Source organism: Talpa occidentalis, unplaced genomic scaffold (assembly GCF_014898055.3).
Source record: "Talpa occidentalis isolate TD23 unplaced genomic scaffold, MPIMG_talOcc4v2.1 talOcc4.5, whole genome shotgun sequence".
NCBI classification, from domain to species: domain Eukaryota; kingdom Metazoa; phylum Chordata; class Mammalia; order Eulipotyphla; family Talpidae; genus Talpa; species Talpa occidentalis.
Genome location: NW_023604861.1, coordinates 91891637 through 91902991, shown reverse-complemented (window position 1 = coordinate 91902991; position 11355 = coordinate 91891637). Strand labels below are relative to the sequence as shown.

At 38.2% G+C, this 11355-nt stretch overlaps 1 non-coding gene across 1 annotated transcript; it reads left to right on the top strand.

Annotated features, from left to right (window-relative positions):
• Positions 1 to 224: 224 nt before the first annotated feature.
• On the top strand, positions 225 to 350 carry LOC119260040 (small nucleolar RNA SNORA26). Its single transcript, XR_005128680.1, has one exon. It is a non-coding gene; the product is annotated as a small nucleolar RNA SNORA26 (small nucleolar RNA).
• The last annotated feature ends 11005 nt before the right edge of the window (positions 351 to 11355 follow it).

Genomic DNA, 11355 nt, shown 5'->3' with positions numbered 1-11355 from the left:
ATGCACACAAGATCTGGGGCACAGGCCAGAGGTGCAGGGGGTGAGAGGACCCACCAGAGGCAGAGTGGGGAATAGAACAGGCAGATCAACTGAAACACTGCTGAGGGGAGCAGAGCCAGGAGAGGTCTGCTGTGTCATGCGGCCACTTCCCCCATCCATCCGGGGATCGAACTCGTGCCGCAGTGCAGTGACTGCAGACAGCCCCATAGGTCGCGCTCAACCCCTTGCGCCACCAGGGAGGCCCTGATGAAGTGTTTTAAGAGGCTAACATAGAAAAGTAAAGTAAGTCTCCATAAAACCCAGAGAAGAGATTGTAAACACCTCTTTGGATCCTGTCTGGAGTCACAGCTGAAGCAGAGGAAAATTTCCTTTGAGTTTAAATATCTTTGTAAAAGTGATGAAGTTAAACATAAGTGATAGCAAAGTGATGAATAGCAAAGTGATGAATTTAAACATAACCTTAACTTTGATAACTACAGGCATGTTTTTCCACTCCTGGAGTTAGTATTTCCAAATGGATTAAGGAATTTGAACACTTTAGTTTTCTTTGAAGGTGGGAATAAATCCAAGTGATGCAACTTTGAGATAAATGAAATATACTTTAAATTTATATCTATTTAAAAGGTCATTTGAAATAAGAAAATGGTGAACTTTTTTGAAATTTTGTGATATTCATATTTTTCTTGTGTTAGTAAATCTTTTTTATATAGGTTACTCAACATTTGAAATATATTACTCAAAATTATAAAGGGATAGATCTGGAAATATACAGGTGAAGCAAAGGAGAATTAAGAAAATCAAGGGGTTGTAATGAGAAAAGTAATTGTTTTTGTTTCTCATAATCCACTGAAGGTACAAAACCTCAGCTCCTTATTCCCACATCCTGATAAGTAAACTAAAGCTAACAGAGCTTTCATAATCTATCAATAGTTAATAGGCACACAATTAGCAATCACAATTTTGCTATGAAAACTAGGCCTTCCATAATACTCTGTTCATATTCTAAAATTCTGTAATACTCTGTTTTAGAGGTTTCCATATTAAATGTTTTTCCAATTTATCAAAATTTTCCATTTCTGCTGACATCTACAAAATTCTAATCACTATTTTATTATTATAACTAAGATGAATTAAGTTCAATTGAATTATGTGGTGTTTAGTCTTCTTGAAAATTTAAAACAATCAGTAACATTGAACTAATAACAATATAATAGCATAACTGAATATCTGTCTACAGTCCCACATACTGAAATATTCAGAGTAAATGGATTGAACAGATGCTGTCTTTACCTGAGGAGAAAGTGTCTGAATTTATGTGGTACATTTTTTCATGTTTAAAAAAAAAGTTCATATTTATAATCTCTGAAGAAGTTAGCATCTTACCAAGTCAAATAGTAATTGCAAATAGAGACAAAACTAGACTTGGGCTTTATGGTTTCAGTTTTAGTCTTTTCCAAATTTTTGTTTTCCAACTGAATTAGTGTAGGATCTCTCCATTGCTGTTGATATGAGCTATGTCGATGTCTTAAATTATTATCGAAAGAAGTCTTTGTTCAGAAGTTTAAATTATTCCCCACGGGGGCCTCCCTGGTGGCACAAGGGGTTAAGACACAGCACTATGAAGCTATCTGCAGCTAGTGCTGCTGCACAAGTTCTGGCCAGGGAGCTGACCCACATGGCACCGCAGACCTCTCCTATCTTCCCTGCTGCTCCCCTCATCAGTGTATTTCAGTCAATCTGCCTGTTCTGCTCCCCATTCTGTCTCTGGTGAATCCTCTCACCGCCCCTCCTCCCTGCACCTCTGGCCTACATCCAAAGATCTTGTATGCATAAATAACTAAATTTTAAAATAAATAAATTATCCCCCACTATGACAGAATAAAAATGTAATGATAATAATCTACTAATTTATTCAAATAATCACTCAAACATTTTGCTTCACATTCATAAAACCAACCTTATCCTAATGTTAGCATCACCAGCTTTATATGCACCCAAACACCTTTAATTTGATGTGATGCTTATGATAACTCCTGATTGGACAATTTAACCTGGCTGTCCCCTGAGGGAGGGACTGCCCACAGGCAGTAATCTTTGGCACAAGTAGGGAATCCCAATGCATTTTTTTAATGGTTCCAGCTGTTTACTCAGCAGTGGGGAAAACAAAACACCAGCCTTGCTTTGCATTCTACACTGCAGGGCCCTGCTAGCAAAGCCACTCAGTTCAGGAATTAAACAACACACTAATTTCAGCTTCTCCACTTTTATTTTTGCCCATTTCTCAGACAATCCATGGTTTTTCAGAGTATCTTATCTCTCTAGTTTTGAAAATTACTTCTAGAATGGCATGCCAGTTCAGCAAAGTAGTGGGATTGATTTCCCTCATGATTTTTTTTTTCTAAATCCTTATCTTAGTAGAGGTTAAAACAGTTCAATAGGGTAAAGAGTGACTAAATCCCTAATTTCCATTGAAAACAAAAGGAAAATAACAAAGTAAATAAATGAAGGGGATCTGGGCAGTAAACTAGGTGTAGCTGTTAGAGTGGTCAGCCCCTTGAATGGATGAGCAGTTCACAGGAGGTTCCTACTGGGGGAGAAAATAAAATGTATTATCAAGAAAAAGGGGCATCCTGAAAGGTTAATAACCACTAGACACCGCCAGGGCCAGGCACTTAATTTGTGGGGTCGAGCACAAATTGAAAATGCCAGGACCCCTTTCATAAATGGAGGAAAAAAGTGTTTTCTTTCATGACCTTTACTCATGTTTTGTTATTCGTTATTTAACTGGCAGTCTCTGGGAACAGGGGGTAATCCTGGGCCTGTTGGTTGACCCTCACAGGCACCCTGAGTCCTTGCAAATATATAGGTACTTAGGGTCTACCTAAACCCTCCCTGCATGGTACCCAGACCCACAGGGATGAGGGGATATGTTGGGTGGAGCCAAAAAGCAGGTGACTAAGCTTGTACCATCCCACTGAACTTCCCTTAAATTAAAAAAATATATCTCTATCTCTATCTATCTATCTATCTATCTATCCACAGAATTTCAAACTGGGGCCTCTCTGGTGGCAAAGGGGTTAAAGTCTTAGCTCTATCAAGCTATCTACAGCCACTGCAACTGGAGTTAGATCCCCAGCTAGGGAGCTGACCCACAGGGTGCAGCAGAACTCTTCTGTCTCTCCTGCTGCTCCCCGCAGCAGTGTATTTTAGTCAATCCTCCTGTTCTGCTTCCCACTCTGTCTCTGGTGAATCCTCTAACCCCCTGCACCTCTGGCCTACACCTCAGTTCTTGTATGCATAAATAAATAAATCTTTAATAAAGAATTCAAACTGGTTTCCATGGCGTCAAACCTGACTATGATCCCTCTTCTTTGATGCTAGTCTTGTTGCAAGAAGCCTGCCATGCTGGTGAGAATTACTAGCAAAGGTATAATTCCGCGCTATATACATTTTCAACTAACATAACTAAATCTGCTAATTAATAGAATTTAATCTTATTTTGTTAGCTGGACGACTGAGGGGCACCCTGAAACCCCCAAAGTTGCCTGTTCTAAATGGGTTTTGACATCCGCCATATAAAGGCAAAGTGTATACGTTGTGTGTAAGCTCTTTAATTGAAGAGAAATTAAATAGAATTTATATGCATAGAAAGAAAAGATATGTCCAATGAAACATACAAAGTTACCCATCTCCATACGGATAATTGTCCAGCCAAACAGGGTTGGCCTAAAGCAGGGCCACTGAGACCCGTAAGCCTGCCACATGTCTAAAGCACTTTCTGGTGGGGACCCATAAGAAAGGAGCAGCAAAGTCTAAAAGGAAAGAAGAAAAATCAAAATCCAAGTTTCAATAAAGGCTGTCATCGTCAGTGTCTGCCACGGGTCTCTCACCCACATGAGTCTCTTTCTATGTCCCCAAGTCCCTGGTACAAGTCCATGGCCAAGAAAAAAAGCATGAACTTCTTTATCACATGTCTCTCTGTTCCAAGTGCTTCCTCCAAGTCTTCTTCCCCAGATCTCTTCCAAGTTCTTTTAAGCTTCCACGCACAGCTCAACACCATCCATCACTAGATGGGTCAGGGAACATGGAACCTCACCTTCTTAGATTACACAGTTACAGATTGATATTTTTGTTCCCATAAAAAGGACCACTTATCCATAATTCTAACATTTTATCACTTACAGTTAAATTTTCACAATCAAGTACTGACTGGGAATAATTTATGTGGGGAACCATATAACATGTAATCTTACCATTTTTTTATAACTGTCATTTACTATTGACTAAAACTTAGTAAATTAGAAATTGTATGGAGTCTATTTCTACTATAATACTATTCAAAATTGTTGTTATATCTTAAAATATTATCTCTATATATGTCATGTTTTAGGAAAATAATGATTTCTTTATCAGTGAAAATACCACCTGGGCAAGTTTCCCATACAAACCATCCACCTTTCTCTTTCTGTTTCCCGCATTGGCAAATGTAAACATCAACCCTTTCCCCCACTTTATTTATGCTTCTCCCACTTATTATAGTAAAGATCTTCACTTGCATTATATGCCTTTTCCCAACCCCAAAGTGATTCTGAGTGAACTTTAAGTAATCAAAGTTCCCCTGCCCACTGAAAGGATTTAGAGGGTATGGTACATTAATATCCCCCATATATCCAAATAGCATCAAAATAGTCCTGGCACAGATGTAGAACTGAAACTTGCAGAAGTGAATAAATCATTCCAGTATTCACTGTGCTTAGCCAGACATCCTATTCCCTCTCCTTTTCATGTCTTGGAATTTAGTTCTTTAAATATAGTTATTCAATCTATTGATCTAATGATTTTTTGAGATAACTATTACATTAGTCAAACAATTCAGAATGGACTGTCTTTATTAAGTGGTTCTTTTTCTTTCTTTTTTTTTTTAAAGATTTATTTATTTATTTATTTATACATACAAGCACTGGGTACAGTCAGAAGCACAGGAGGGTGAGAGAATTCACCAGAGCCAGAGCGGGGAGGCAAAGCAGGCAGAAGGACAGAAGTACACTGCTGAGGGGAGCAGCGGGCATCAGGAGAGGTCTGCGTGCCATGTGGGACCCTCCTCTGGTGGCCGGGGAGCAGCCAGGGATCGAACCAGTGCTACAGAGGCTGCGGGCAGCTTCGCAACCCAGTGCTCAACCGCTGCGCCACCGGGGAGGCCCATAAGGGGTTCTTTTTCTTTTTCTTTTTTTTTGCTGAACGTGGGCCTGCTACCTCGTGGCACAGAGCATAAAAGCCATGCCACAGGCTTTTGAGAAAAGAACCAGTTAAATGCAAGCTCACGGGCCTCCCTGGCAGTGCAAGGAGCTAAGCACAGCACTGTGAATCTGTCTGCAGCTTCTAAGCAAGAGTTTGATACCCACCCAGGGAGATACCCATATGCCGCAGCAGACCTCTCCTGTCTATCTATCCCACTGCTCCCCTCAGGACTGTATTTCAGACAATCTGCTTGTTCTGTTCCCCACTGTCTCCGGTGATTCTCTCACCCCCCTCCTCACTTCTAGTCTGTACCCCAGTTCTTGTATGCATAGATGAATATTTCTTTAAAAAAATATATAAATGCAAGCTCACCTGGCAGGAGACTGGAGGCAAAATTTTGCAGGGAAGCCAAATTCTGCCACTCCAAAATATGTCTTTTTGGCAGAGGATTATTTCATGGGAGGGACTCAAAAAATGGTAGTTAAATTTGGTATTTGTTAATAAACTTATCTCTATAAGAATATCTCTCCTTATCTCTATTCTACTGGAAGAAATGAAATCTGCATTCCTTTGAATTCCCAATAAACTCCCTCAGTGAACTTCCCCTTTCTTCCCCCAATTTCTCCCCTCCTAGTTAAAATAATTAAATGGTGTCTAAAGCCCCAAAGGTGAGTCACTCATGCAGGCTTGATCTCTCCTATCTATACAACAGGTACGCATGTTATTATTAGACTTCATCATGGTCTTCTCTCTTTATCAATCTGTCTGATGCCTGTTCGATTAACTGCCAGCCTAGAACCCAGAGAGATATCAGAGGGTTTCCTTAGTGCCCCAATAGCTCAAGTATGTCTCCCCAATGTTGTGATTTAGGCAGTATTTATGAGCTGGGGAACAAATAAAAAAATGTAAGTTGTTAAAATCTGATTAGCCATTCAGATTTTCTAATGAATTATGGTGTATCTCAAATCTAAGTTCTGAACTGCAATAAAACTGAGCACCACTCAGTTCTGAAAATCAGTTTAACTGTTAGCCAGGAATCTTAGTTCCATTTTCCTTGGCTATTTCTTCTCTCTGAGCAGTGAAATTTTACCTCCAGTACATAGAACATTTTCTGAAACACAACTGGAAATGTAGTTTAAAAAAACTGTTACAGAGATATCTCTAGAAAATGGGAGGCACCCTGTCTGTTCTGCACTCCACTCAGTGATGGGTAGAACCCAACTGACACATGAAACTATGTAACATAGAAGTCAGGTAAGCTCAGGAGAGGAGAGTTCTTGTTCCTGAGCTCTAGCCCAATTTGCACCCTGCTGCTAGGAAGGAAACATGGAAGGAGACACATGTAGGGAGGGGGGCATGTAGAGACACTTGAAAGAGATGTGTTGGTAAGAGACCCAGGAGGAGGCTGATAATGGCAGCCTTAACTTTGATTCACACTTTGATTTTGTTCCTTTCTTTCCCGACTTGATTGGCCCTTTTGCCTCTTTGCTATGGTTTCTCACCAGAAGGTACCTTAGACTTATGGCAAGTCAGCAGACCCATTTAGGCCAACTATTTGGCTGGGAATTTGCCCACAAGAAGATGGATAATTTTGTGTCTTTCATTGGGAAACTTGTTCTTTCTCTTTTCTCTCTATGTACGCTAATTCTATTAAAGCATCTAATTCTATTAAGCATCTCCTTTGTCTTTGTGCCCACTGATGGCTGAACACCCTTAGAGCTTGCAAGTTTGGAGGACTCAGGGTGACCCCCAGTTACATGCTAACAAAATCTCATATTTTTCCTCATTTACAATGAGGGATACTTTTGTACCATTGTTTCACTCACACACGACTTCCCTTCCCTGCTGTTCTTGCAAAAAGGTCCACTACAAAACCCACAACCTCACAGCCACTTTATATTTTATATTTCTTATTTGTCTCCACCATATGTCACTGTAATTTTTTTAAAGATTTATTCATTTATGCATACAAGAACTGGAGTACAGGCCAGAGGTATGGGGGTGAGAGAGACAGAGTGGGGAACAGAAGAGGCAGACTGACTTAAATACACTGCTGAGGGGAGCAGCTGGTGAGGCAGGAGAGGTCTGCTGCACCATGTGAGCAGCTCCGTGGCCGGGGATCAAACTCATGCTGCAAGGCTGCGGATAGCTGGAAAATCAAACACCTCTTATAAGTCGCTGGCATTGAGGGATTTAAATACAGCTACCCTATTACTACTTTCCACCATTATTACACAAATAATTTGTCATCCTCCTATCCCTGTCTGCACAGTATTTTGCATGATATAGTCTTTTTTGTTCTTTAATAATCTTGATTTCTGCTAATGGATACTATAGAGTATATAGATATATATCTGTGTATGTGTGCACACATGGACAGATAACTGGATCCATAAAATATGCTTTTAAATATGTATATTTAAAAACAATGAAATGGCACAAGCTGGACTCCTATATTCATTCATTGATTCATTCATTCATTTACTTAGCAAATATTGATTCATCACTTTAATAGATAACTTTTATAGTTTGTGGAGTGAATGGCAGTTGTTACAAATGGACTGTAACAGTGAAATATGCTCTCTTTACATTTAAGAAAGTCTCAAGGTCATATTGGACATAAAGCAATATCAAAAAGTGATATATGGTCAGAAGACGCTAGCTCTTCCTTGACCTTTAGTCACAAATGCAAAGAGAGTTACTGTCTTTTTTTTTAAAGATTTATTTTATTTATTTACATATACAAGAACTGGGGTGTAGGCCAGAGGTGTGGGAGGTGAGAGGATTCACCAGAGATAGAGTGGGGAGCAGAACAGGCTGATCTACTGAAATACACTGCAGTATGTGGGTTAGCTCCCTGGCCTGGATCAAACTGTGCTGCAGTGGCTGCCAATAGCTTCAGAGTGCTGAGACTTAAACCCTTGTGCCACCAGGGAGGCTCCAAGTGTTACTGTTATTACCAATATTTATGGGAGATAAACCTAAATCAGAAATTGTGTCCTCCCTCAAGGCAGAATTAGTCACTCCCTTTTAATATTCCATAGTAACTTTGACAATACTTTTAAATAGCTATCATATTGTATTTAAAATACTTTTAAATATCTTTGTCTAGTTGTTATAAACATAGGGGAAAAGGAACCTCACATGTGTATGCCCTCCTCTCCATAGCAATGGTGTTCGTAGTGATCAATTTCACTATTTTATTAAGATTTTTAAATCTCACAGGTTTACAGGTTGATCACATTCATTTTTAAGGTAATGAAAGAAATCCATGATTTTAATATTTACTATTTTTTTGAAAAATGGCTACTAACTATGAAGCAATAAACTTCTGTATAAAATTTTAAACATTTTACAAAAGTTACTGCTCAAATGGAATATAAATCCTGCTGAATTCAAGATTCAGAAAGTATATGATAATTATGATATGCCTAAAATTAACATACAATATTATGTACTAACTTGACATCTTGTGCAATCAAAATGGCTTTGAATATCTGAAAGTTTCATTCTACACTATGCTTTCCTGGGTAAGGCCTCTAGAAAATCTCTTTATCAAAAAGACTAATTATAATAAAGTAAAAATCAAAATCAACAAGCAACTATATGCCAGAGACAAACTTTGGGGGGGTAGGAGGGATTACAGTCAAAATTAGGGGGGTGGGAATTGTATGGGGGCTATACAAGATGAAAAAGCATACATTGTGCAAAAATGAAAAATGATGTAAAAATATATAAAAAATAAAAATGAAAGACAATGACATTAAGACAAAAAAATTTTGTTTTGAACATATTTTTATCTAAATTATTTGAGCTCCATAAAACATCCATTAATATTGAAAAAAACATAGTAAGAAATTTTGGTTTCTATATTTAGATTGCAATATCTTCATTTAACAGACTGCTGAGTCTAAGATCTGGAACTCCAGAGAGGAGGGGTCATCAGAACTACAAACCTAAGTGGCCACAGTACATACCACATTGTTACAAGCAGCCGGACCCCCCAAAATTGCTCCCCACACTGTAGACTCAGTAACTGCCAAAATTGGCCTCAGGAGTTAAAGAATACTGCAAAGACCAAAAAATCAAATCAAATCAAACTGAACCACAGTGACACCGGCAGGAAAATAAAAAGCAGCTCATCTCTCTAAGTTACTATTATGTTTATTAAAAAGGGGAGGGTGTGCCTCCCTTGTAGCACAGAGGTTAAAGTCTCAGCACTCTCAAGCTATTGACAGCCACTGCAACATGAGTTTGATTCCCAGTCAGGGAGCTATTCCATATTGCACAGAAGACCTCCCTTGTCTTGCCTACTGCTCCCCTCAGCAATGTACTTCAGTAGATTCACCTGTTCTGCTCCCCACTCTGTCTCTGGTGAATCCTCTCATCCCCACACCTCTGGCCTATACCCCAGTTCTTGTATACATAAATAAATAATAAATTTTTTAAAGGGTGTGAATTAGCAAAATGGGTAGACAAAAAAAACCCAAAAACTTAAAACATAGAAACTCAAGATCATAAGGACATATGATATCACAAACAGAGCACAAATTTCCAGAATCCAACCACAAAGATATGGAAGATTATATCTCCCTCTCAGTTAGAGAATCATATTAATATAATGAACCTCATATGACAGGGGATTAGATTAGCCAAGTTGGTAGTAATTAACGAAATTTTTAAATCTGATGTTGCTGTACATTTATGAATGCAAAGGTACATACGTACACACATGCATGCACCTCTCAATGTATATACTACATGGCGTTTCCCACATACACAGATAAACCTGAAAAATGAAAATGAACATTTATATAATCTAGAGCTATTATGATTTTTGGTCAGTAGAGAATGACTGTTATGCATATTGATTTTTATTTGATGAGGTACAGCAACTGCCTGAAAGTCATCAGAACTTTTTCATCCATTTGTACATTTTAATGACAGTTAAATTATATGACTTATGAAGACAGACTTATGTTTAAGTGAAGAAGTTTCTTACTATCAGGATATATTTGGTCCTGAATAAAGTCTTGCTTCTTACCTAGAAGGAAATATCAACATCAACAATGACAGCAACAACTTTCCCTGCTATTAGTAATGCCTATCATTTTAAATTAAGCTCAATTACTGAGTTTTTTTCTTCTTATTTTGTAATTTTTTTATTCTTTCACTGTAAATAGCACTGTTGTTTTACTTTTAAAGTAAATCTATATAACTAATAAATTATAAATGTTTATATATATGCTTATGTATGGTTTTGAAACTTTCTGAAAATATGTTAACATTGTTATTAACAGCTGTTTAAATATAGATTATTGAGTTATTTTCAATCAACCATTACTAATTGCATACCTGCTATATTTTAGGCATTAAGGAAAAAATAATAATCTCTATTCCCAGATTTTCAGATTTGAGAAGCAGAGATAAGTAACAAAGAAAAAAAATCTACAAAATATATTAAAGGCTATGAAAATAAAAGCACAGGATAATATAATGAAAAAAGATGAGACATTAGATCAATATTGAAATCTAGGGGGGAGGTTCTTGGGTGAAGATAATGCCTAACTTGGGTCTGAAATATATCCAAAAGAAGAACAGGAAGAATATTTCAGAGTGGATGACAGAGTATGTGAAAAAGTCTAGGATTTATAAGAGGATATGATATACAAGGGTTATAGTAAATTTTTCCACATTCTTCTTAAAACCTCAAATCTTCAAAGTTATATTCTTCAAAATGTCAGCATTTTGGGCAGGGATCTCTCAGAAACAGACTCTGAGATGGGGATTCATGTGCAAAGAATTTACTAAGAACTCAGTAAATCTATGTCCAGGCACTAAGAAAGGAGACGGGCATACACTAAGAGGGATGCACTTCCAGACAAAGATGCTGCAGAGGTGGCTTCAGGCTTAGTTAAACATCAGTTACTGCTCAGATGTGTAAAGGTGAGGGAGCTTTGTTTCCACCCTTTTGAACCAGTCTACAATTGGCGAAGATCCACTCTGGGGACCATAAACTCCCAGACACTGTAGGCTGTCAGCCAGGTGGTCCCAGGGCAGTCATCCAGAGAATATGTCAAATGAAAGCTGCAAAGGCAAAAGCCCAGAGGCACTGCG